At 40.7% G+C, this 23,400-nt stretch overlaps 1 protein-coding gene and 1 long non-coding RNA gene across 3 annotated transcripts in view; one reads left to right on the top strand and one right to left on the bottom strand.

Moving 5' to 3' along the window:
- The window catches only part of STXBP6 (syntaxin binding protein 6), a 229,051-nt gene that overhangs the window by 199,221 nt on the left and 6,430 nt on the right, over positions 1-23,400 (top strand). The window lies entirely within an intron of this gene.
- LOC116280913 (uncharacterized) overlaps positions 21,992-23,400 on the bottom strand; it is a 72,143-nt gene continuing 70,734 nt past the window's right edge. Inside the window, exon 4 of the long non-coding RNA XR_004190305.2 lies at positions 21,992-22,700. This is a non-coding gene — a long non-coding RNA (uncharacterized lncRNA). The remainder of the gene's footprint in view (positions 22,701-23,400) is intronic.

The following is a 23,400-nucleotide window of genomic DNA, read 5'->3' as shown; positions in this document are numbered from 1 at the left end:
TACAGGTCCCAGGCCAGATCCAGATCCAGCCTATTTTTTAAGTAGAATTTTACTGAAATACAAGCACACCCGTTAATTTACATATTTGCTTATGACTGCTTTCATGCTACAACAACAGAGTTTGTGGCCTTTCAAAAATATTTGCCCTTTGGCCCTTTACAGGAGCAATATGCTGACTTCTGCCCTAGAGGAGTCATTTTCAGTAAATTTTTAGCTAGTCAAAAATAGCATTTTTGGATGCATTTGATTATAGCCTTCAGTGTACTTTGAAAATATGAAGTGTAATATAATTAGAAGGATGTTGGTAATGATACGGTTCCAGTCCTCCAGAATGTTTTTTGTGATTACATAAAAGCTCTCAACCTACAAGAAGATGGCAGGGAATCCCGCTCCTTCCTCTTAGTGCGGGAAACGTCAGATTTGGGACCTGAGCACTTACTGCTGATCTTTTTATTAAGGGACATTGTCAAGGCCAGTATGTCTAAAATTAGAGAAGAGAAGAGAAGGAGGGCACACAGGGACAGACAATGCAACTTTCACTCACCATCACAGAACTCAAGTCCCCATGGGGCTGCTTGGCCGGGCTCCCAGTTGAGAAGGGAGATCTCTGATGGGCTTGGATGGTCTGGGCTAGCTTGTTCTTTTCTTCTTTTTTAATGGTTTGTATTTTTTGTTGTGTTTTCATCTGACTGACTTTTTAATCTCAGCTTACAGGAAACCTCACTATTAAATCTGCTGGGAATGTTTCAATGGGTAGGAAGTAGGGGTTAAATAAGGGAGGGCATTTAAGTTGTTCATGCATATAGGTGCTTATGCTTAGACTTGCTCAGTCCCCCTCAGTACACCTCTGAAAGGCGTTAGATGCAAAGTACTTAATAGACACGGAAGGGCCCTCAGGTATACTGGCCAGTGTGTGTGTGTGTGTGTGTTTTAGTAACTTTATTTTCTAAAAATCTATCCTACAAATATTTTTTTCTGCATCTCCACTTCTTTAAGAAGGAATAGAAATAAAGACAAAGCTTATCATGATACAGGTTTAGTCAGCCAAATTCACTAAGAGTTAAGGGCAACCAGAAGTTCTGCAGCTGGCTGCTGCAAAGCCCTGGCCCTCGAGCAGCATTGGACGCTCTTCTCAAGTCCCTCCCCAGGGATGGAGTCCATGACGTCAGCAGCTGGGAGAGAGGGATGGAGATTATAGACCATTATAGCAGAGAGCACGTACTGACGCTCCCCTGAGTGAGGTACCTCCTGGGTAGTCATTTGCCACAGAGTGATGGCAAAAGAGTAGATGCCAGCTTTGAACGTTATGATCTGTCTTTTCAAGAGCTCCTGGTCTCGCTGGGTGTTTGTGCCTCCTGGGTGGTAAGGAGGAGTCTGGAAGCAACCAGTCACCAGTCTTGCAGACAGCCTGCTTAGTCCCATGACTACAGACCACAACAAATATGTCTGTTGCTCATTTAAAAGACAGCAAAGCTCTCCTTCGGGAAATTGAATCCAGGTCCTCAATCAGAATTTCACAAGAAGGAAAATATTCTTTCAGTTGCCAGACTCTAAGAGGTCATTAGCTATTGTTCTTCCTTTCCAGTTCCTATTTCCAGCCACCCTCAGCTCCCCAGAGCCTCTCTGACACTTACAGCCCCTTCTCCCCACCGGCCCGCTCCGTTCCCTTGCAAGTGACCAGGGTGGGAGGTGAGAGTGGGCACCGCTGAGTGAAGCTCCACCATGGTTTTTTCTGGAGAATTTGTTTCACTGGGACCCAAGGCCCCGGCGCAGGCATGGAGCACCATGGCGGTGCGAGTGGGAATCACAGCGGTGGCTCCGGACGCTGTCATCCTCAATGATGTCATTCATTCCATTGGGACAGTCAGGCTGGAGAGCTGGCAAGGAGGGGCTGCTGCTTCCCCACACGCACTGATCCCCAGCAACCCAGGCCAGGGCAGGGCCGGGTCTGGGGATGACCCGTCTTTCTGGCAGACCTCCCCCAGGGCGGGAAAGTCCAAGATAAAGATGCTCATTTACAGCCAGTCATGTCAGAGTGCCAGGTGAGATTTCTTTGAGTAATAGCAGGATTATGTTTCCTACTCAGCTGTCGTCTGCTCATTTCATTTGACTGACACATTCTGTCCCAGCCTTCGCTGAAATGAGCCCAAGTCCCTGTGTAGCAGAGCTCTGGGTGACTGTGCTGGCAGGTCCTCCACTTGGACTCAGCCCCAAAGTTCTGGGGACTGACAGTTCCAACCTGCCCACCATCCCCAAAGCCCCAGAACAACATTTTGCGGCCTCTTTTTCTTGCTTTGGACTAAAGCGTATGTGTGGAAGGACTTAACAGGTGATCACGCCATCTAAGCGTACAGCTAGGCGGCACTAAATTCAGACCACTGATGGTGAATCTGCTTCTAGTCCTGAACTTAAACCAAGAAAGACAGTCTCGCTTCTTACAAGAGTATGAATTTAAATTCTTCCATGGAAATAACTGCCTGGTAGCCCCTCAAGTCTGCATAGTTTTCAGACTCCTTTACGTCTTTAAGAATTCTCAATTCTCCTGTGTTCTGCACAGCTTAGGAATTTGTCCTGTTTCTGCCATCTTCCCTGCTGTTTCAACTCCTTGTTTTAGATCATTTGTGTCAAGTTACATTTATTCAAAATAAGCAAAGTGTTCAATTACCTAAAAAGAGAGACTAGAAAAAAACGGCAATGCCATATATTTCCCGTAACTTCTAATAATTATGTCTGTATCGACTAACGTGTGAATTAAAATATGCATGTTCTTGATGTCATCTAGTTCACAAAAGGAAATGAGTAGTGCACTTTGTCAAACTAATGCCAATATGATGATAGTTAAAACATCCAGCCTGCAGCTGCAAGTTACTAAGCCGTGTAAGGGAAAGCTTTAATTACAGCTTCATCCTGCAGTAAAAGTGCTTAATTAGACTCATGTTAAGATTTTACTTGAAGCTGGATTTTTTTTTCCTGAAGATTTAAAGAGTTAAGAGGAAGATACCTTTTCCTCTTCATCTTCCTTTTTCACTTGTTGACCTTGATGCGTACGTACTTCCCTAGCTTCTCTGTGTAACAAGAACTGACGCAAGGAGATTTTAGTCTGTCAATTAATAGATATGCCCTCTTTACTGGTTACTGATTTTCACTTCAGACTTGGGAGTTTTCAAACGCTAGTTGTCTTTAGTATCTTGACCAGGTCTTGAGTACAAAATAAGTATTTTGCACTTACAAAGTCCCTTCGGTACTGAATCGAGTTGCATCATTTGCATGTTGCCAATAATCTTATTAAAAACCATTCAGGTACCAAAGGTGGAGTATGATTTCATACACACATTCAGGGGTGTCTCTAACTTAAGGGTGAACAAGGGTATTGCTCCTGGCTTCTCTAGTGGCAGTGAAGAATGGAGTGACAGCCAGCACCCCACTTTTCTCTGCTACTGGATCTGGTCCCCCCAGTGGCCACAGTAGTGGCACTATATGGTCTCACTTGTACAGAGCAACATTTCGTACCTTGCTGCTGCTCTTCATTTTAGTTACCCATGGACACATTTTCTGATAAGAAGGCAAGTAGAAAATGGGTATTTGCATCTGTACCACACAAGAGAAAATGACATTTTGAATACTGTTACTGAGTGTAGCTACAGTTACAAATTCGAAGCAGAAAATGACTAACTATATTAGTATATTAATCTATATAAAGTCTGTTTTTATATTTTAAACCATAAAATTAGGTTAATTCTTATTTGTCAATAGCACCTACTTTTTTGTTCTGATAATATAGAAGTAAGAAAAAAACAGCTTCCTTAAAAAATAGTTTGTGTTTTTTAATTAGATAATGTTATGGACTACATGTTTGTTTCCCCCCATAATTCATATGTTAAAACCCCAGCCTTCAGTGGGATGGTATTTGAAGGTGGGGCCATTGAGAATTAGGTCGAGGGTGCAACCCTCATGATGAGATTAGTGCCCTTATTAGAAGGGCGCTTGCATCCTCTCTGGCTACATGAAGGCACAGCAAGAAGGCAGCCATCCACAGCCCAAGGAGAGAACCCTTAGTTTAGTTAAAACATTTTTAAGGAGGTCTTCTAAACCTGGGTGCTCTCCTCAAAATGTGTTGAAAATGTGAACATCATCCTTTTTATTGGTCAGAACGACACCTGGTTATGCTTCGATAACAAACATACATACTTCAGACTCAGTGGCGTAATAAGATATTTCTCATGCCAGCAAGTTCTGTGAACTCAATTTCTCTCAAGGGTAGCTTCTACGTAGTGACTCCAGGATCCAGCTTGCTTGCATCTTCTTGTCCACCATCTCAACAAGTGCCTTCCAGAGTCAGATTCCAGGAAAGAGAGCTCCAGGGCCACCCCGACTTCTCCTAACCTCAGCCCAGAAGTGACACTCACTGCTTCTGCTCACGGCCCACTGGCAGGATTGCTGATCTAACTGCAAGGAGGGCTGGAAAATAGATCCTCTCTATGTATCCTGGAAGAAGGGAAATGAAACACAATTTTGTGAATTCCTACCATTATTTCTACCAAACTCTTTTTGCGTATCATGCAGGAGCACTTTTTGAGATTCAGAATTTCCAATCAGACAACTTGAACTGATCTTATAGTAAATTACTCACCCAAAGACCCTCCTTTTTCCCTTAGAAATCCATGATGCACTGTCTGCAAACAAGTCATCTTTAACGAGCCAGTCTCCCTTACTCTGGGTGCTCCCTCTGTGTCTCTTAAAACTCTGCTCTTTCACTTCCATCTTTCCTATTACAGTTTAGGCCCTTGTCATCTTTTCCTGGAATATTCACAACAGTCTAATCACTGGTCACCTGACTTTCATGCTTCCCACCCCAAACCCCTCATCATTATTTACTCAGCACTGTGTGGTCTCTCCACCTTATAAATTTCAAGGAGCATTAGCATCTGTATGATTCATGCAAGATGTAATAGTCACGTACCTTAGAAATAAAGTATTATTCCTCAAGATATAAAGTTCCTTCCCACAGCAAAGATTATAAATGGCTTAAAATGACACTTGGAAAACCCAGTGAGTGAAATACAGTGTTTTTAAATTGACAGAAATCTTGATGTTTCACATGTGATCCTGTTAACATTTTAACCTGTTTGTTGGCAAGGGATGAAATACACTAAAAGTTGGTTCTTCTAAATTGAGTTTTCAAAGCTTAATCCTTTTAAAAAGTGTAGTATTTAAACAGGAGGTGTGAAAAGCATGCCTTCCTTCATATTCTAAATAGAGTAAACACAGGAAGAAGCAAAATCTGTTTTGGTTTTCACTCACTTTGTGTGTCTTTTCCCCACCAGAACCATAATAACAACTTTGTAAATAGTGACGTTTCTTTTGAAAGGAACATTTTCCATACCAATCAAATATCCTGCGCTTGTATTTTGTACATGATTATATTTTTGGTATAATAAAAAGATGTCCCAAACAATTTAGAAAAATGCTGTAAAACTTGAATTTTATCTTAGTGCCTCCAGGAGTTGCTCCTTTCTGTGTGCCGGTAAGGACAGCACAATCCAGGATGAAGGCCAATGAAAATAGGATTTAGGCATAAATAGTAACCTCATGACATCTTTATAAAACCAAAACTATCTTCTGTTCTTTATCAGTTCACTATCCATTCAACAACCATCTCTTGAACACCCACTAAATGACAGGCATCAGACCTGGAAATGCCCAAAGAACAAAGGGGCTGCCCTTGTGATGGAGAATAAGCACAAACAAGCAGACCAGCAGTTTGGGTGCATTGCAATGAACACTTCGTCAGAGAAGCGCTGAGGGTGCTGTGGGAAGCATGGACAGAATGGGGATCCGAACTGGATTCCAGGAGGAAGCACTGTGGCTTATGCTGAGCTGATCAAAGGTAGGGGATGACAGCCTGAGTACATATCATGAGGCTGGGACAAGTGAAGATCTATGCTTGGTACATTAAGATTTCACCTCACAGTGTGTATGTACCCTTAAGAAATTTCTTTGGAAACTCTTTAGATACAAAAAAAAAAAAAAGTGATATTGGAGTCAGCCAGACTTGAATTTGAACCAAGATTCTCTCACTCACTAGCAGTATAATCTTAGGTGAATTTCTGAGTTTTAACAGTTTTAAGGGGGAGGATAAGAATATCTTCAAGGGTAGTCATTAAGGTTTAGAGAATAATGGATGTAAAGCATTGGCACAATTCCTGGTGAACAGCGGGCACTTCGCAGTAAGTATAAATAATAAGAGTACAAATGGAAACTGGGTTGCACTTGTAACTTTTATAAATAGACATCCAGGTCTACAGTTGGCTGAGCCTTCTTTCCTTCAGTTTGTGTCTTGCTAATATGAATTGAAAATATTTGTGTTTAAAGTGATGCAGCATGGATTAACTCCCCTGTGTAATTGAGAGCAATTTGATTCAGTTGATAATTGTTGTGGATTTTAATGACCAGTTGGCAGGAGTTTTCAGAGCATTCTTCTTAGGAAAATATGTTACCGGAATTCATTAGTAATCAAACAAAATACATTAAGACTGTAGAATAACTAATGAATAGTCATGAAACCCATTAGAATTTTGTATCGATTTTTAAATTAAGTATGATACCAGAGAGATGGTAAAAACACCCCTACAGCTATCAGCCTGGACAGAAACTGTACTTGGCATCTGCTAGCACGGCCGTTAACTCATCACCGTATTCCCAGTTTGTCTGTGAGATGAGATTCCCTGTTTTGCATTCACCATATTAAAACAAGAAATTAAGTGACTCTCAATCCTTACGGGTGTCAGTATGGGACGGAGTCAGAAAGAGATGCTGAAGTTCAGTGGACTGACTGCTGAATTCGACTGCCCTTTGTGACAATGTCTGAAGCATAACTGGCCCGAACTTTGAAACTTTCAGATGCCGGTGTCATAAAAAGAAACAGGTCAAGGCTGTAGGCTGACTTGATTCTCTATCTCCTAAATGATAGGATTTAACTACAGCAAAAAATGACCTAATCCAGTAGGAAAGCAACCCCCGTGACTAAAACAGAAGACTTTTGTTATACGCAGCATAGTTCACCTGAAATTGAGCAGCAAGTGTATCTCTTTCCGTGGAAGTTCATCTGTCTCATTTCTCCTGCTCAAGATAAGAGGTTTCCCACGATGCATGGTTGCATGCTCGTCACTTTGCCGGTTTAAGGACTGAACTGTCAGAAGAGCTTTCAGTAATTGGAAGTTTTCTCCACGATTCTCCAGTCCTTTGGCCCACGTATATTGGCCACGTAAGATATCCCTGTTGGTATGTACACATACACTTTGCCTTGAAGTGTACGATTTTCCCCTTGGATTTATGATTATGAAATCAGAGCTGGGTAGTAACATACACTGAAATCACAAACTGGTGTATGTGTACATACCTGCTGGGGTGAAGTTCTCCAAAAGGTAAGGGTCACACTTTCCAAAGGGGACACAAGCATGGGTGGTTTCACGGAAATCAGTTGCCAGATTCTCAGCTTCTGCATGTGTTTTCCTTAAATGCTGAAGACCATGAGTGAGCTGAAAACTTTACTGAATGTCAAGCCAGCAAACACGGCTTCCAGGTCCAGCTCTGCTGTCACCTGGGGTGCACCTTGAGCAAATCCTTTCGCTTACCCCTCTGACCACAATTTTCTGAGGAATTAGATGACCCCCAGGTTACTTTCCAATGTGAAGCAAAAGGGCTTTAGCCTGTTTTACTTGAAGTCATGCTAAATTCCCAGAGCCTGACTGCTTAATAGCAGTAGGTTTGAGGCACATTTGAATTAGTTTGAGGTAAAACATCTCTTAAGAAACAGTTTGGGCTGGACACATACTAACCGTGGCGTACGTATTTTTTTAAGTCAAGGAGTACAATAAATTCATCTTTGATTGTTATGAAGGATGCTCAAACCTCAGACTTCGTTCTCTATTAAGTTCTCAAGCCACTTAACCTTTCATTGTTTTAATCCAAGACCATTTAACTTCCTAACCCATGTTAGTAAATCAGTCTTAATGGGTTCTTCTTCCCTGGTGAGGTTTCTCTGTATTTTCCACCCTTTGTAGTCTGATCTCCTATTTGTAAAAATGTGTTTATTTTCATACAGTAGTGTTAGCTACATAATGCATAGGATGTATGGGTGGTACTTGCCTTGATACCAAATATACAAATAAGGAGGCGACAATGTCTTTCTTACGAGAAAAATGTAAGAAATTCACAGTCTAATTGGCTAAACAGATACTTAACCTGGTAATTGTAATAATGGGTTAAATATGGTAATGGAGGCCTGAATAAAGTGCTAGGGAAGCTTGGAGGAGAGGGCACAACCTTCTTTCTCATGTTGATGAAGTCCAGTTTACTCTTTTGTTGCTTGTGCTTTTGGTGTCATACCTAAGACACCATTGCCCAGTCTAAGGTGATGAAGATTTGTGCCTATGTTCTAAGACTTTCATAGTTTAGCTCTTATGTTTAGGTCTTTGATCCATTTTGAGTTAAATTTATATGTGGTATGAGGTCAGATCCAGCTTCATTCTTTTGCATGTGGCCATCCAATTGTCCCAGTACATCTCACTGAAGACGATTCTTTTCCCGCTGAATTATCCTGACACCACTGTAGCACCACTTGGGTGAACTGTCCTGACTTAGATCCCACTGTGCCAAATTCACCTTGGTTTTCCTCCTGCCTCTCAGGCTATCTCCTCTCAGTGCCCTTACAGGCACTTCACCTTCACCTTCCTCTAAATGTTAAAATTTTTAAAGGTGTGGTTTGGAGAGCTCTTCCCATCTCTTTCTAGTGTTGCTTCCTAGTAAGCTTACCCACTCCCATTCTCCTTCTGTGCCGATGACTTGGAAATTTTATCTCCATCCTAGACCTCTGCAGAGCTTCGTATCGGAATATCGATTTGCCTTATTGGCTTCACTCAGATGTCTCATAGACAGCTTAAGTATAACATTATCTAAAGTGAAATATTTGATTCTCAGGCCTGCTCACCCTTCAAGGAACTTTGTCTTTCCAGCAGCTTTTTCTATCTTGTAAATTGCACTCCTGTGTACATACCCACGAGTTCAAGTCAGAAACCTGGGATTCACGTGCTGTTTTTCCTCTTCCCTCATCTGCCATATGCAGTCCCTCGGTGTGTGTCTCAAATCTGTCCACGGCTCTCATCTCCACTGACATCATTCTAGTGTAGGCCACCATCCTCTCTTACCTGAGTTACTTAGCTTCTCACCTGTTCATTCTCTTTTCTCTCTTGCTTCTGTTGCCAGACTATAGCCAGAGTAAGAATTTAAAAACTGACCTCAGTCCAGGTTACCCCTGTTTTAAAACTCTGCGGTGGCTTCTAGAATCTCTTACTATCCATCTCTTTACCACGGTCCCTAAGCCCCTGCATAATCCGGCTCCTGCTTCTCTCTCTAGGCTCATCTCAAAGCATGCTCCCCCTTTTACAGCTGCACTGGGTCTTTTGGTTCCTAGAACACAAGTCCCCCCCACCCCCTTCAAGCCTTTGCCCATGGGTTTGCCTCAGCTTGTCTTTTCACATCACAGCTTAAACATTAGCTCTTCAGACGGGTCTCCCTCACTGAAGCTAAGTCAGTTTCTCTTCCCTTGAATTCACTATCGCAGCACATTGTTTGCTAATTGCCTGGCAATTTTTAAATTGTATTTGTGTGTGTGTGTGTGTGTGTATACATAATACATACACACCTACACATACATTGTTTGAACCTATACATGATGTGCCTCTTGAGACAAGCTCCTGGCCTGGCATGGAGGTGAGGACAGTGTGTTAGGGGAGCTTGTCGACTTTACCTAGGACTGTGTTCTCAGCCTGCTCCTGTGCCTGTGGCAAATAAGATGACCAGAAACCATTTCAATGAATAAACAAACAAACTAGCAGGGAAATGTGGAAAAGACGGGGTGACCTCTGATGGGTGTGAATTACCAGGTAGTCAAGGAAGGAAAGTGCATCACAAGTTGAATAATAACCAGAGTGTGCAGAGGCTCAGGGCAGGGAGAGAGAGCATGCTTGAAGATACTGTTTATGTTCCTTGAAGATTGGTAGGATTTTGTGCATGGAGAGGAAATACTTTTTTCACTTTGTTTCATGCTTAATTTATTAAATACTTCTGCTAAACAAAACTTGGAAAATCAGATTTTCTTAAAGCTTTTTAAATGTTCTTCATCACAATCTAACAGGACTGATTATTCTGAATACTTTAAAGTATCTAAACAGATTAAGACATATGCAAAAATAACAATTACAATACTTAAAAGAATATTATATTTAAACCTGTTGTGAACTAGCAACACCATGAGTTTATTAATATATGCCTTCACTACTTCTTTACTTCTTCATAGATCTTCCAAATGTAACCGAAGCGCTTATTTCCACATTTCCTGAGTCTAGAGGAATCGGGTTGCCAAACAATTTGTTTTCAATGGGACATAGCCTGATACTGTCTCCCAAAGTGATTCCAGCCTGAGTCCCTGGATATCTAACTGGGCCCTTTCTGTAACTGGACTTTGTTTCACATCAGTCGCACTTATGTTAAGCCCGTGGTTTTTACATGAGTCTGTCTGGGATGTATCCTTTGCTTGGCTGGCCCGGCATTATATAATCCTCCACCATGTCATTATACACTGATCTGGTATGTTAGCATTACTGGAAACAGACAGATGCCTCATTAGTATCTTGTCATCATTGGTCAAGTTATCTAGGGGTTTCTTCTGGCAAATGTGATCTAGTCTCAACAGACAGCCAAATTTCTAGAGAAGAGAACACACTGACCACTGACACCTTTCATCCTTTCCGGAACAGTTTCTATTCTTTTTTTAAAAAAAAAAAAATTTTTATTGAGTCATAGTCATTTTACAATGTTGCGCCAAATTCCAGTGTAGAGCACAATTTTTCAGTTACACATGAACATACATACATTCATTGTCACATTCTCTTTCGCTGTGAGCCACCGCAAGATCTTGTATATATTTCCCTGTGCTACACAGTACAATCTTGTTTATCTATTCTACTTTTTGAAATCCCAGTCTGTCCCTTCCCACCTCCCATCCCCCTGGCAACCACAAGTTTGTATTCTATGTCTATGAGTCTGTTTCTGTTTTGTATTTGTTTTGTTTTGTTTTGTTCTTTAGATTCTGCATATGAGCAATCTCATATGATATTTTTCTTTCTCTTTCTGGTTTACTTCACTTAGAATGACATTCTCCAGGAGCATCCATGTTGCTGCACATGGCGTTAGATTGTCAGTTTTTATGGCTGAATAGTATTCCACTGTATAAAAATACATCATCTTTATTCAGTCATCAGTTGATGGACATTTAGGCTGGAACAGTTTCTATTCTTTCTGAAATGCTTTAGCTTACTCTCAGTTTCCTGTATTTACCTACTGCTACTGGCACAGATAGAAACAAGTAATACTTTCACATATAGATAGATACATAAAAGAAACAAAACATCTAAGTATTTTAATCATCTTTACATATTAACAGCAATCAAATAAATTAAGCATCTGGTTATAGTTAATCTTGTTTTGGATTTCAACTTCATTTTTGTACATTTTCTATTAACTCAACATTCACCAGTTATGGCTGCAACAAAGTTATATAAAATTATTATAATTGTTATCCTCTTCATTGTTACAACTTTTATTGCTATTGACATTCTAACATCACAGTGGATATACACCTTACCTAGTAGGACCTGCTTTAAACTGGCTTCTCTTTGGGTGCTGTCCCTACCATCTCGGAAGGTATCTTTAATATCTTTGTTGTCTGGCAATAAAACATGTCAGGCCTTTCTGAGTTTTCTTTGCCCCAAGGCATGGAACCCACTGCTTTCCAAAGAAGTTTGCTTTCTTCTAGCAGAAAACAGGGTTGGCCACCAAAATCTAAGTGCTAGGCTTGCATTTAAGTACCAGTGTTACCAAAAAAAAAAAAAAAGTGCTGTTGTTAATGTTTGGACACCTTTAGGGACAGAGCTGGACACAGCATTCCTTGTTACTCACACTGATTTATTTACAAATTCATTTACTACATACTCTACCTACAGAAAGAGACTGATCAAAATTTAACAATTTTCTAAAATTTGTCAAGGAAAAAATTAGGCAGTAGATAGAGACTGGAGTTTGTTGGGTGTGGCAAATGAGTAGCTTGGCACTTGACTGAGAAGGACCCAGTTCAGGTGACTGTAGCTGAGATAAATGCCCTGGACTGCATCAACACTTGGATATGTGGGGTATGATGGAGAGTTAACAGTTAAAGGTGAATTGAATGTAGGATGCTGGGTGGACAGAGGGCCACTAACTAACACAGTAAATTCAGGAGGAAGAGGAATAAAGGGTCAGATAGAGGGTGACATGGGAAAGAATGGGCTATTATGGTAAAATTTGAGAAGCAGACAAATATAGATAGTATCTGGCCCCTGTTTATTCCACAGTAAATGTGCTGAATGACAGATACTACTAATACCACAGTGGGCATGAGTTCAGACTGCACTACAAACGCTAGGCTAAATATGTATTTTATTTAATTCTCAAAACAAACTCTGTGAAAAAGAGGAACTGTTTTTATCACCATTAGGCTGATAGGAAAACACAAGCTCATAGAGATTAAGAAGTTAACCTGAGGTCACACACCTAGTACGCAGCAGAGACACACTCAAACCCAGACCTCTCCGACCTCTCACCCCAGCCAAGAAAGGAATGAAACTGACAGGGAAGAATCAAAGTGATGGGGAGAGGTGGGGAGAGAATCAAGAAATGGTGTGCCATGGAAGCCCAGGGAAAAAGCCACTTTTAAAAAGGAATAGTCAGTCCACTTGTGGTCCCATGGCCAAGTGGAAGAAACTTAAATTAGGCAACAGACTTGGCAGGTCATTGATGAGTTTGAGAGACCATGTTAGGAGTTGGGGGTGGAAGCCACGGCACTGAAAGTTCAAGGTGCCTGGGAGCATGAGAGGGCACAGTAGGAGCAGACTCTTCCTTCAAGAACGTTCACAGTGAGTGAGAGAGCAGGGAAGGAAAGATGAGCTTAAATGGAAAGCTTAACAGAAAGACGCTTTAGTGCCAAACACCTGAAGTTTCTCTTTTTGGTAATGGCTAAAGTTTAGTGTCCGCCGTGTGCCCAACACTATACTAAGTACTCCACTTGGACAACTTCATTTATTCTTCACAACCTTACGAGGTAGGTTCTAGACCAACTCCATGACTGGTGAGGAAACAGAGGGCAAGGTGTTTGTTCAAGGTCACACAGCCAGCAAGTACCAAGCTTCACATGTTGAACAGAATTTGTTTTGGCTAGTAGCACTGTGGAGGGTTTTCAAATTGTATCTATCAGGACTTGAAATTGTGGTTTTTATGGTAAAAGGCACTTGCTTCCAACTGTAATAAAAAGCAGAGCAGCAGATCATAGCCGGTTTACTGCCATACATACCAAAAACAGAGAACAAAATCCATTTTACCAAGTTTAGAGCTATTTTAGGTTGTTAACCTTAGAACAAGGGTTCCCTCTTTGCAGCTGCATTTCAGCTACCCTTCTGAGAGCCTGATATTCTCTGAAGAAAAGAGAAACAAAAGAAGTGTCCTTGAATTCATTCTCCTGATGCCCTGTAATTCAGAACATCTTCATAAGAACCAAGATTAAATGAATACTGAAGGAGACTGGTGGATTTCTCTACATATCTCAAGTTTAAGTGTTTAAAGGACATGAATAAAATCCTAAATGTTTGACCCCTGCTGTTGAAAATACTGGGACAGTGATTTGACAGCACAGTATGAACTCATACCTTTTATGGGACAGGGAGGGGCTGAGTCCTTGGCTATGGCACATTCCTGTGACTTGGGAATGGCCGAGGTTCCACTAAATTATTTTAATGTCACCAGCAGAAGAGGTTTGCTTAATAGAATGGTCCGTTCTTCCTTTGGTAATGCCAGCAATAGATAACTTCAAGGTCTCCTTCAAGTGGACTTTTGAGTTTATGGGTTTACAAAGTGCTCCTGAGCGCTGAGTCCATTTTTCTTTGTCATCCAGCTGCAGGCAACAAACAAATTTCATGGTCCCTGAAATTAGCCACCAACTTAAGACAAAAGATAATTCTGGACCTGCCACTCAGCAAGCTATATCTGTTCTGCTGCCTCTATAAAGCAAGCCTTTTTAATGTAATTACATGACTTGTCCATCTGTTGCTAAGTTGATGAGGACAGCCTGGATTTATTTATTTTTCCTTCTTTAACTTAGGAGTCAGTATAGTTTATTGTAGCATTTCCCAAAACAGATTCTGCAGAAATCCAGCCTACTAAGATCATCTCTGCAAAAGGAGATTACCTGGGAATAAACATGTTTGGGAAATTCTGCTCACAGAGCTTTCCTGCTTCCACCTCTACCACTTTTTGATTAACAGTTTACATTCGTATATTCAGGGTTTTCTAAAGTTCTGCATTAAGGAGCCAGCTAGAAAGGCATTTCATAAAGCCATTTACTACAGAATTGAGTTTTCTATGTAGCACTTTGTTAAACCACAGAACCACTTTGGGAAATGCTGACACAGTCATTCAGAGCTTTGAGGTCAACTCTCAGCTTCTATGTATTCAACTTTTGTTGATTCCATATATAAGTGAGATCATGCAGGGATTTTTCTTTCTGTGTCTTGCCACCAAGGGGGGGAGGTGGGGGAAATGGGAAGGTGCTGGTCCAGAGTACAAAGGTGAAGTTACATAAGATGAGGAAGTCCAGAGAGCTAACGCACAGCATGATGACTGTAGTTAATAACACTGTATTGAACACGGAGAGTTTTTAAAGAGTGATTTCAGGTGCTCTCACCACAGGAAAAAAAAGGAAAAAATGGTAGCTATATAAGGAGATGGCTGTGTTAACTAACTTGATTGTAATGATCACTTCACTATTTACATGTATATAAAATCAGCATCTTGTATTCCTTATATGTATACAATTTTTATTTAAAAATGGTTTTTAGAAAAGAGCTTTGAGGTCAAGATCTGGGTGACCTTGGGCAAGCTATCTCCCCTCTCTGAGCACTTGTTTCCTTAATTGTAAAGTAGGTTAAGAACAGGTTCCTCTGAGGGATTTGACGAGTTCCCATGGCACCAGCACACAGTAACCATTTGGGGAACTGCAGCTGTCTCTGTGAGTGACTGGCTGATGTTCACACCGCATCCGTGCCCAGCATGGGTTAACGACTCTTCCTTTTGGAAAGGCTTGATCTAACATAACCTCGGTTTGTAACAGAAATTATCTGATTAGTCACTACAGCAAAAGTACGAGTGAAATTTAACCTTTTGGAAGAATCTCCTATCTCAACAGGGAATCCTAGAGATTGTCCAACATTGAGATGCAGCTGTGTGATTAGTATTGATTAGTCCATGTAATGTAGAAAGAACTTGGTAATTTACCCAAGCTCTCAGAGAATTAATGGAGTGTGAATTAAGAACCAACTTATTTCACCCGGTAGGCCTCTGCATTTAATCACTGTTTGCAGAAGTTAATATCACCATTCTTACTTAAATTATTCATTTATAAAATGTTTAATGCAGACACAGTCCTAAGCAGAACCTCCCTGGAAGCGTCACGATTACCATGCAACTGAATTACCACCGTCTGGGGAGGAGGTGCCTGCTGACGCTGGAAAGCAGCACCGTGTGTTAGTGGTTCCGAGCGCCTTTAGGACTGAGAAGGGACCCTGCGGTCTGGGAACCAAGTTTCCATGGGACTTTTCTTTTCTTTTGCTAAAATGGCCCCTAGTGATAGAGACCTGAGCAATGAAAATTGGAAGCAGAAAAAGGAAAGAAAAAAATATCTTGGGTGAATCCCATAGATTTGTATCCAATAAAATTAATTTGTTTCCAGTACTGGACCAGACTTAAGTGAACCTTATCTACCCATGAAAATAGTTGTGCTTTAAAAAATTAATACTATAGACAAGAATAGAATACGGACTATTTAATCTATTCAAGGAATAAATTATCATTGAATACTTTGGGAATACAATATGAGAGTTACTGATGTTCCTGGCCTATTAACAGGTTTCATATAATAGATCTCCCTGCCAACTTTTTTGAGTTTATTATATTAAAACCTAAATTTTTTTTCCCGACAATTGGTCTTTCTTTAAGTTAGTTTGGAAAAATGGGGCTTTATTGTACAGTTATTCCTAAGTGGTTGATTGCAGAATACAAGTAGTCCACGCAAAACTATTACCAGATTTCAGTTTTAAAGAGCGCCCTGCAGTGACCATGTTTCCTCAGCACTGAGTACAGACTGGCAAAGATTGATCAATCGCCTATCTTTAGGTGATTTTTCTACTTTTCTCCAAATGAGTATTCTGCATTTCAAATATCTACATATGTATTTGATATAGGAAGTAGCTGCTGAAATTGTTTAAATTGCCTCTTTACTAGCCATAGAATTAGGAATTTTGATTACCAAGATACAACCTGAATGCTAGGGAGATATTAAAAAAACCAAACTATGTTTATAGTTGTTGGCATGGTTTGTGTGCTTCTAAATAAATCTTTCCTCTTCTTTCTCTTCTGTTGTCACTGTTCAATATATCTTACTCTCCTTCCCTCATTTTCCTATACATTCAGATTTCTTTTAATTGTCTTCAGTGACTGAATACAATGCTATAGCTTTATCTCAAATTGCTCTCAGTAAAACCTTCTCAATCACTTAATGTAAAAGATGCCAACATAATTTTTTTAAAAGCACATATTGAGTAGAGCCAATGTGAATGTAACATCAATGAAGTAAGACTGGTTCCTGCTCAATCCTCAGAGACTATAATTCAAAAGGTAGTTGACTTTATTTGCAGTGGCTGACAGCCTCTTTTCAGACTGCTTGAATAAATTTGGGTATTAATATGCTTCCTGCCTATTTAGAGAGAATTACTGTTCTGTCTGCCTCAGGAGACTGTTTTATTTCCAGATTTAACTGAGCACAATATGATGGGCCCCAACTTTTGAGTTAAGCATTCTGCTTAACAAAGCATACCTTGATTTAATACGCGTGTGTTCCACTCTCTCTGAGCAGCACACCGAACTGCACACAGCAGGTATACAAAGATCTGAGTGTCTCCTGGGAGCCTCAAGACACTTGGCCCCAGGATAAAAAGAGAAATAGACATGCAAAGGAATTGGGTGGGACTGTGCAATTTTTCCAAAATTTCTGGAGAACAGATGTGATCTTAGGGAGGTGAAGGGACAAACAGCTATTGAGCACCTGCAGGCACTTTGTATAAATCCTCATCTTCATGTCCCCAACAGCCATGTGAGGTGGATGATACAGTCGAGGAAACCAAAGATTAGAGCAGTTAAATCACTCCCTCAGCATCATTCTGCCAGTGTGTCAACACAACACTGCCTGGCACATTGCGGGCACTCAAATGAGGAGTTTTGAACATTGAATGAGTCTTTCAGGGAAGCAATTTTTAGCATGCAGCAAGAGCCTCAAAAATGTTAGGTCCTTTTTTGTGTCTTGTGTTTACCAGTTTATTATAAAGGATACAAATAAACATCCAGACAAGAGGTGCATGGAGAAAGGACTAGAAGGGTCCCAAGCACAGGAGCTTCTCCTGTATGTCCTTTGAATCAGCAGTTTAACCTCTAAGAATTATCAGAGATGTGGACAAAGATTGTGTGTGTGTGCATGTAAATGCAAGAAAGAAACCGTAGCCTCACTCTAAAAAGTAAAACTTTCCTAATGATTAGTGATGGTGAACATCTTTTCATGTACCTGTTGGCCATCTATGTCTTCTTTGGAAAAATGTCTATTCAGATCCTCTGCTCATTTTTTCATCTTTTTTTTTTTTACTGTTATTAAGTTGTTTAAAATATATTTTCTATATTAACCCCTTATCAGATACATGATTTGTAGCTATCTTTGCCCATTCATTAAGTTGTCTTTTTGTTTTGTTGATGGCTTTCTTTGCTGTGCACAACTTTTTTAGCTTCATGTAGTCCCATCTGTTTAATTTCGCTTTTATTTCCCTTGCCTGCAAAGACATATCAAGAAAGATACTGCTAAGGCCAATGTCAAAGAGTGTACTGCCTGTGTTTTCTTCTAGCAGTTGTATGGTTTCAGTCTTACATTAAAGTTTTTAATCTGTTTTGAGTTGATTTTTGTGTATGGTGTAGGATCGTGGTCTAGTTTCATTCTCTGGCATGTGGCTGTCTAGTTTTCCCAGTGCCATTTATTGAAGAGACTGTCATTTCTCTACTGCATATTCGTTGCTCCCTTGTTGCAGATTAATTGTTTGTGTATGTGTGAATTTGTTTCCGGGCTCTCGATTCAGTACCAGTGATCGGTACGCCTGTTTTTCCGCCAGTACCATGCTGTTTGGATTACTATAGCTTTGCAGTCTAATTTTAAATCGGGGAGTGTGATACCTCCAGCTTTGTTCTTTTTTCTCAGGATTACTTTGGCTGTTTGGGGTATTTTGTGGTTCCATACACATTTTAGGATTTTTTGTTCTATTTCTGTGAAAAATATCATTGGGGTTTTGATAAGGATTGCATTTAACCTGTAAATTTCTTTAGTAATAGGGACATATTAACAATGTTAATTCTTCCAATCCATGGGCAAAGAATATCTTTGTGTCTTCTTCAGTTTCTTTCAACAGTGTCTTACAGTTTTCAATGTATAGATCTTTTACCTCCTTTGTTAAATTTAATCCGAGGTATTTTATTCTTTTTGTTGCCAGGGTAAATTGGATTGTTTTCTTAATTCTGCTAGTTATTAGGGAAATTTAAATTAAAACCACAATGAGATATTACCTCATACCCATTAAAATGGTTATTTTCCAAAAAGATAAGAAATAACAAGTGTTGGGGGGGTACAGAGGAAAGAAAACCCACATGCACTGTGACTGGGAATGTAAATTGATGCAGACACTATGGAAAACAGTATGGAGAGTCCTCAAAAAATTAAGAACTACCATATGATCCAGCTCTTCCACTTCTGGGGATTTATTGAAGAATATAAAAATACTAATTCAAAAAGATATTTGCACTTCTATGTTCACTGCAGCATTAATTACAGAAGCCAAGATATGGAAACAACCTCAGAGCCTACTGATAGATGAATGGATAAAGAAAATATGGTATTTATATAGAGAGAGACAGACAGGCAATAGAACTCAGCCATAAAAAAAGATGAAATGGTGCCATTTGTGACAACACAGAGGGCCCTGAGAGTATTATATGAAGTGAAATAGTCAAGGAGAGACAAAATACAGTATGATTTCACTCATGTAGAATATTTTTAATTAAAATTAAAAAAAAAACCCACACAGATGCAGAGACACAGTAGTGGCTACCAGAGAAAGAGGAGGTTGAGGGAGGGTGAACTGGATGAAGGGGGGTCAACTGTACAGTGACAGACGGAAACTAAACTTTTGGTGGTGAGCACACTACAGTGTATACAGAAGTCGAAATAGAGTGGTGTACACAGGAAACATGATGAAAGCCAGTGCTACCTAAATAAATAAGGCCAGGAGGAAGGAAAGAAAGAACTAATGACCAAACACTTTTGGACACACACCCAATATCTCTAAAAGGGAACTAACTGAAAAAATTACAAGTGTCATGTAGCCATTTATAAACAGTATTTTCAAAGTTGTCTTCATGACATGGGAAAGTACCCACAATAGGACACAGTACTAAATATATACAGTATGGTCTCAACCATGTTTTAGAAAATTTACTGGAATGAAAGGTACCATAAATGTAAATGTGGTTATCACGAAGCAATTGAATATTATACAATTTTATCGCCTTTTTATAGTAAGATGTATTCTAAATTTTCTATAGTAAGTTTTTTGAGCTTGTAATAATGACAAGATGTTTTCGTTTGTGTTGTGATTTTAAGAAATGCTTTAGGAACTAGTACACTGAAGTCATTCCATATAGTTAATGCAGACTGTGTCATTAATCTCAACACAAGGGAATTCCCATGGAGAGCCAATGAAACAGTGGGTCAGAGAACTGGCTCTGCAGCTGGGCTGCCTGGGCTCAGAACCTGGCTCTGCTGTTCACTTCCTGTCTGATCCTTGGCGCACTGCCAACCCTCTCTGTGTTCATTGGTGCTCCCATCTGTAAAAATGGGATCAGTGATATGCCCAACACATAAGGTTGTTGTGAGCAGCAGACTTTAGTAAGTGCCTAGAACGCAGTAAGTGTTCAGGCAGCTGTTATTTCTGCATTGGATTTACGAAGCTGTTTAACTTCTTTTATTTTTATACCTTAAAGTTCTTTATTTTAAGACTAATCACAACAGATTTTTTTAATAAGCTCTCCCTTTACTTTTACTATAGCAGTAGCATTCCCCTTTCTGCATTTTGTTGTTAACTTAATTCACTGAATTCCTGGCACAATCTCTAAATGAGATAGTTGGCTTCATTAGACACAGACTAAATAAATCCTTAGTCATTTGGCAAGTTTAGAATTTCAGAACCTAGTTAGATTATGTAGCAGCATCAATCGTGTGTCCAACCCTCTGCCAAGCCATGGAGAGAGCATTAGAAGGATGATATATACCTCCTGTCTCTATGTCAACCAGCATTTTGAGTGTCTCCTGTGTATCGTGGATTGGAGATACATTAATGAGAGAGGCACAGTCCCTGCCCTCAAGGAGGGCACACTAGATACCCAACAATTACAGGCATCGTAATAAATGCACCATCTGAAACAGACACAAGGTAATGTGTATGTGGGGGAACCTATGGTACAGGGCAGGCTAGACATGACAGAGTTTCCCAGGAGAGCGGTCTGAAGGGTACTGAAGCACAGGAGTAAGTGGGGAGGCTGAAATGAGAGCAGAGGTCAGGCAGAGGTAGCAGTAAGCATGAAAGCATGTAAGTAAAAGAAACATGACACATCTGTGAACATTTAGGTAATCTGGCAAGACGTAGGATTAGGGAAGGCTAGGGAGGAGGGAAAATGGATGGGCTTCTAAGAGATGAGCTGAGAGAGAGGCAGGGCAGAAGTCTCAACTTTATCTTGGAATTAGTGAGCAGATGGTATCGGATTTGCCTTCTTAAAAGTTTACTATGAGGGAACTACATTCAATATCTGATAATAACCAACAGTGAAAATAACCTGAAGCTAACACAATCCCGTACATCGATTACAGTTAAATAAATTAAAAAAAAGTTTAGTATGGAAGCGTGTGGAAGATGGACCAGAAAAGGTGGTGAAGACACAGGACAACAAAAGGCTATTGCTGTAACTCTGAGGGCAAGAGGGACTGGACAGAGATGATGAAGGTGGCCGAGGGCCAAGAGTAGAGAGCTGGATAGGAGGTGACCTGTCATTATGTGGTAAAGGTGAGGGAGGAATCTGGACTGGACTCCCAGGTTTCTGAATGGGGGAGCACGCTGGGAAGATGGGTTATTCGCTGAACAGGGGGCCCCAAAGGGAAAGCAGGTGACAGTGGGTCAGGTATATACATACTGAATTCAGGGTGACTTTGGGTCACTCATCTGGAGTCGTCCAGTAAGAAAACATGGGTCTGGGTCTGCAGCCTCAGCAGCCCAACCCAGAAAAAGAGAGAAGTTTGGTCACTGAAGCCATGAGCTGAGTAGAACTGGGCCAGGAAGTGTCTGCAGAGTGAGAAAGAGAAGAGGGCCAAGGACAGAACCCTGGAATTACAGCATTTGCAAGATCTCAGAAGAGAGTAAACAAGCAGGAGACCCAAGTCAAGAGGAAGATTTTCAAGATTTAGGGAATGGTCAACAGAGTGAAAGGGGCCCGTCTCGGAATTTACGATCCAGCTAGGAAGTCACTGCACCTACTGGTGAAGAAATGAGGTAGAAGAGTTGCCCACGACTGTGTCTGATCAGCTGCCCAAGAAGGACACAGACAGTTCTTACAAAGTTGAGAAGAGAATGGAACTGACCTGAAGCTTGAGAAAGGTGATGGGACTTCACTGAGCTTGAAATATGGGTAGAATTGAAACCAGGAGAGGACATTTCAACTGAGGCAGTGAGATGGGTTCAAATCCATCTTCATGCCTGAAAATAACTGAAGGTAGATTTTTTATTGAAGACAGCGTTTGGTTCCCTCTTACAGTTACAACATTTGGTTCTCTTTTAGTTGTAACAACTGCTGGTTAAATAGTTCTCATATAAAACTGGGGTAGTGTTGATCTGACATCTTGTACAAAACGAAAAGGAAGTCATGACAGGACAGCAGTATGGCTTACGCAGAGCAGATTCACTGCAGAAACACAGATGGCTTTGAGGGCATCGTCAGGGTCAATTCCATATACCCTCTTCATTTTATGGCAGCTAACTCTAAAATCCCTTTGGTTTAATATAGCTGTTCCCGGCTATGAAGCTGCAGCGTCCCTGCCCCATCTTGTCTTCAGCCTCTGGTGGCTAAGCGTGGATATGAGGAAGGAAGCAGGAAAGGGAGATTTTCTCGTGCCCCACCCCCACCCCCTGCACCTTCAGTCCCTTCTCCATCTTCCCATCCCATCCCATCCCATCGGCCTGCTCCTTCCTGGGAGCACCAGACCTGCAGTGCAGCTTAGGCAATAACTCTTCATTTACGAAGAGGAGTACCTTGAGGACAGAGACAGTCAGGCGTTACCTTGGGAAATAACCTGTCAGAACCTATCTGTGCTGGTCTGCTCACAGTTCTGTCACAGTGATTGCGTTCCAGGACCAATGCTGTACCTGCAAAGAGAAGGGTACAGAATCAGGAAAGGCATTAGGAAACCAGGTTCAATTGCTAGCTGTGTCACTTCCCCAGTGATGTGATCCTGTGCAAGCCACGGATCCTCAACTAGTCTCGGTCTTCCCACAGAATTTTTGTGACAAATGAAACATTTGTGAAGATGCTTTATGACTGCAAAATGCTATTCAAATGTTACGCAATAGTATAGGCTATCATCAGAGTCGTGATGTGAGAGCAAAGGGGGACCTGGATTATTCCTCCTAAATGTGTTCTGAAGACCTAGCATTTCCATTCCAGCCCTTGCATTCAATCAGGTTTCTCCAGAGCCACATCTCCTCTGGTCCCAATCCATCTGTGCTGATTTATCTTGGCTCCTATAGGGCCTGATGCAACTGAGTAATAGTAAGTTAACTCCATTCTCCTCCCCTTAGTGCATACCCTTAAAATCCATCCCTAAAGAAGAAAAATGGAGAACAATTTACAAAGTGCTTCCTTGGGGCCAGGTACTTTCTTTGCCTGAGATCCTTTTCCACAAACCAGACTATTCCCACGGAGGAGAAACTAGGACGCTTCTGCAGCTGAGACCACTGGAAATTACATTTCTATTAAAAGCTGTCTGTGGCTAGATGTATCCATCCCAGGTACAAAGTTAAATGATGTAATAAACTTACTCAAAGACATAAAGCTATTACATAAAAT

The sequence above is a fragment of the Vicugna pacos genome, chromosome 6 (genome assembly GCF_048564905.1).
Source record: "Vicugna pacos chromosome 6, VicPac4, whole genome shotgun sequence".
NCBI lineage: Eukaryota > Metazoa > Chordata > Mammalia > Artiodactyla > Camelidae > Vicugna > Vicugna pacos.
Note: the sequence above shows the minus strand (reverse complement) of the source record. Positions and strands in the feature narration are given on the sequence as shown.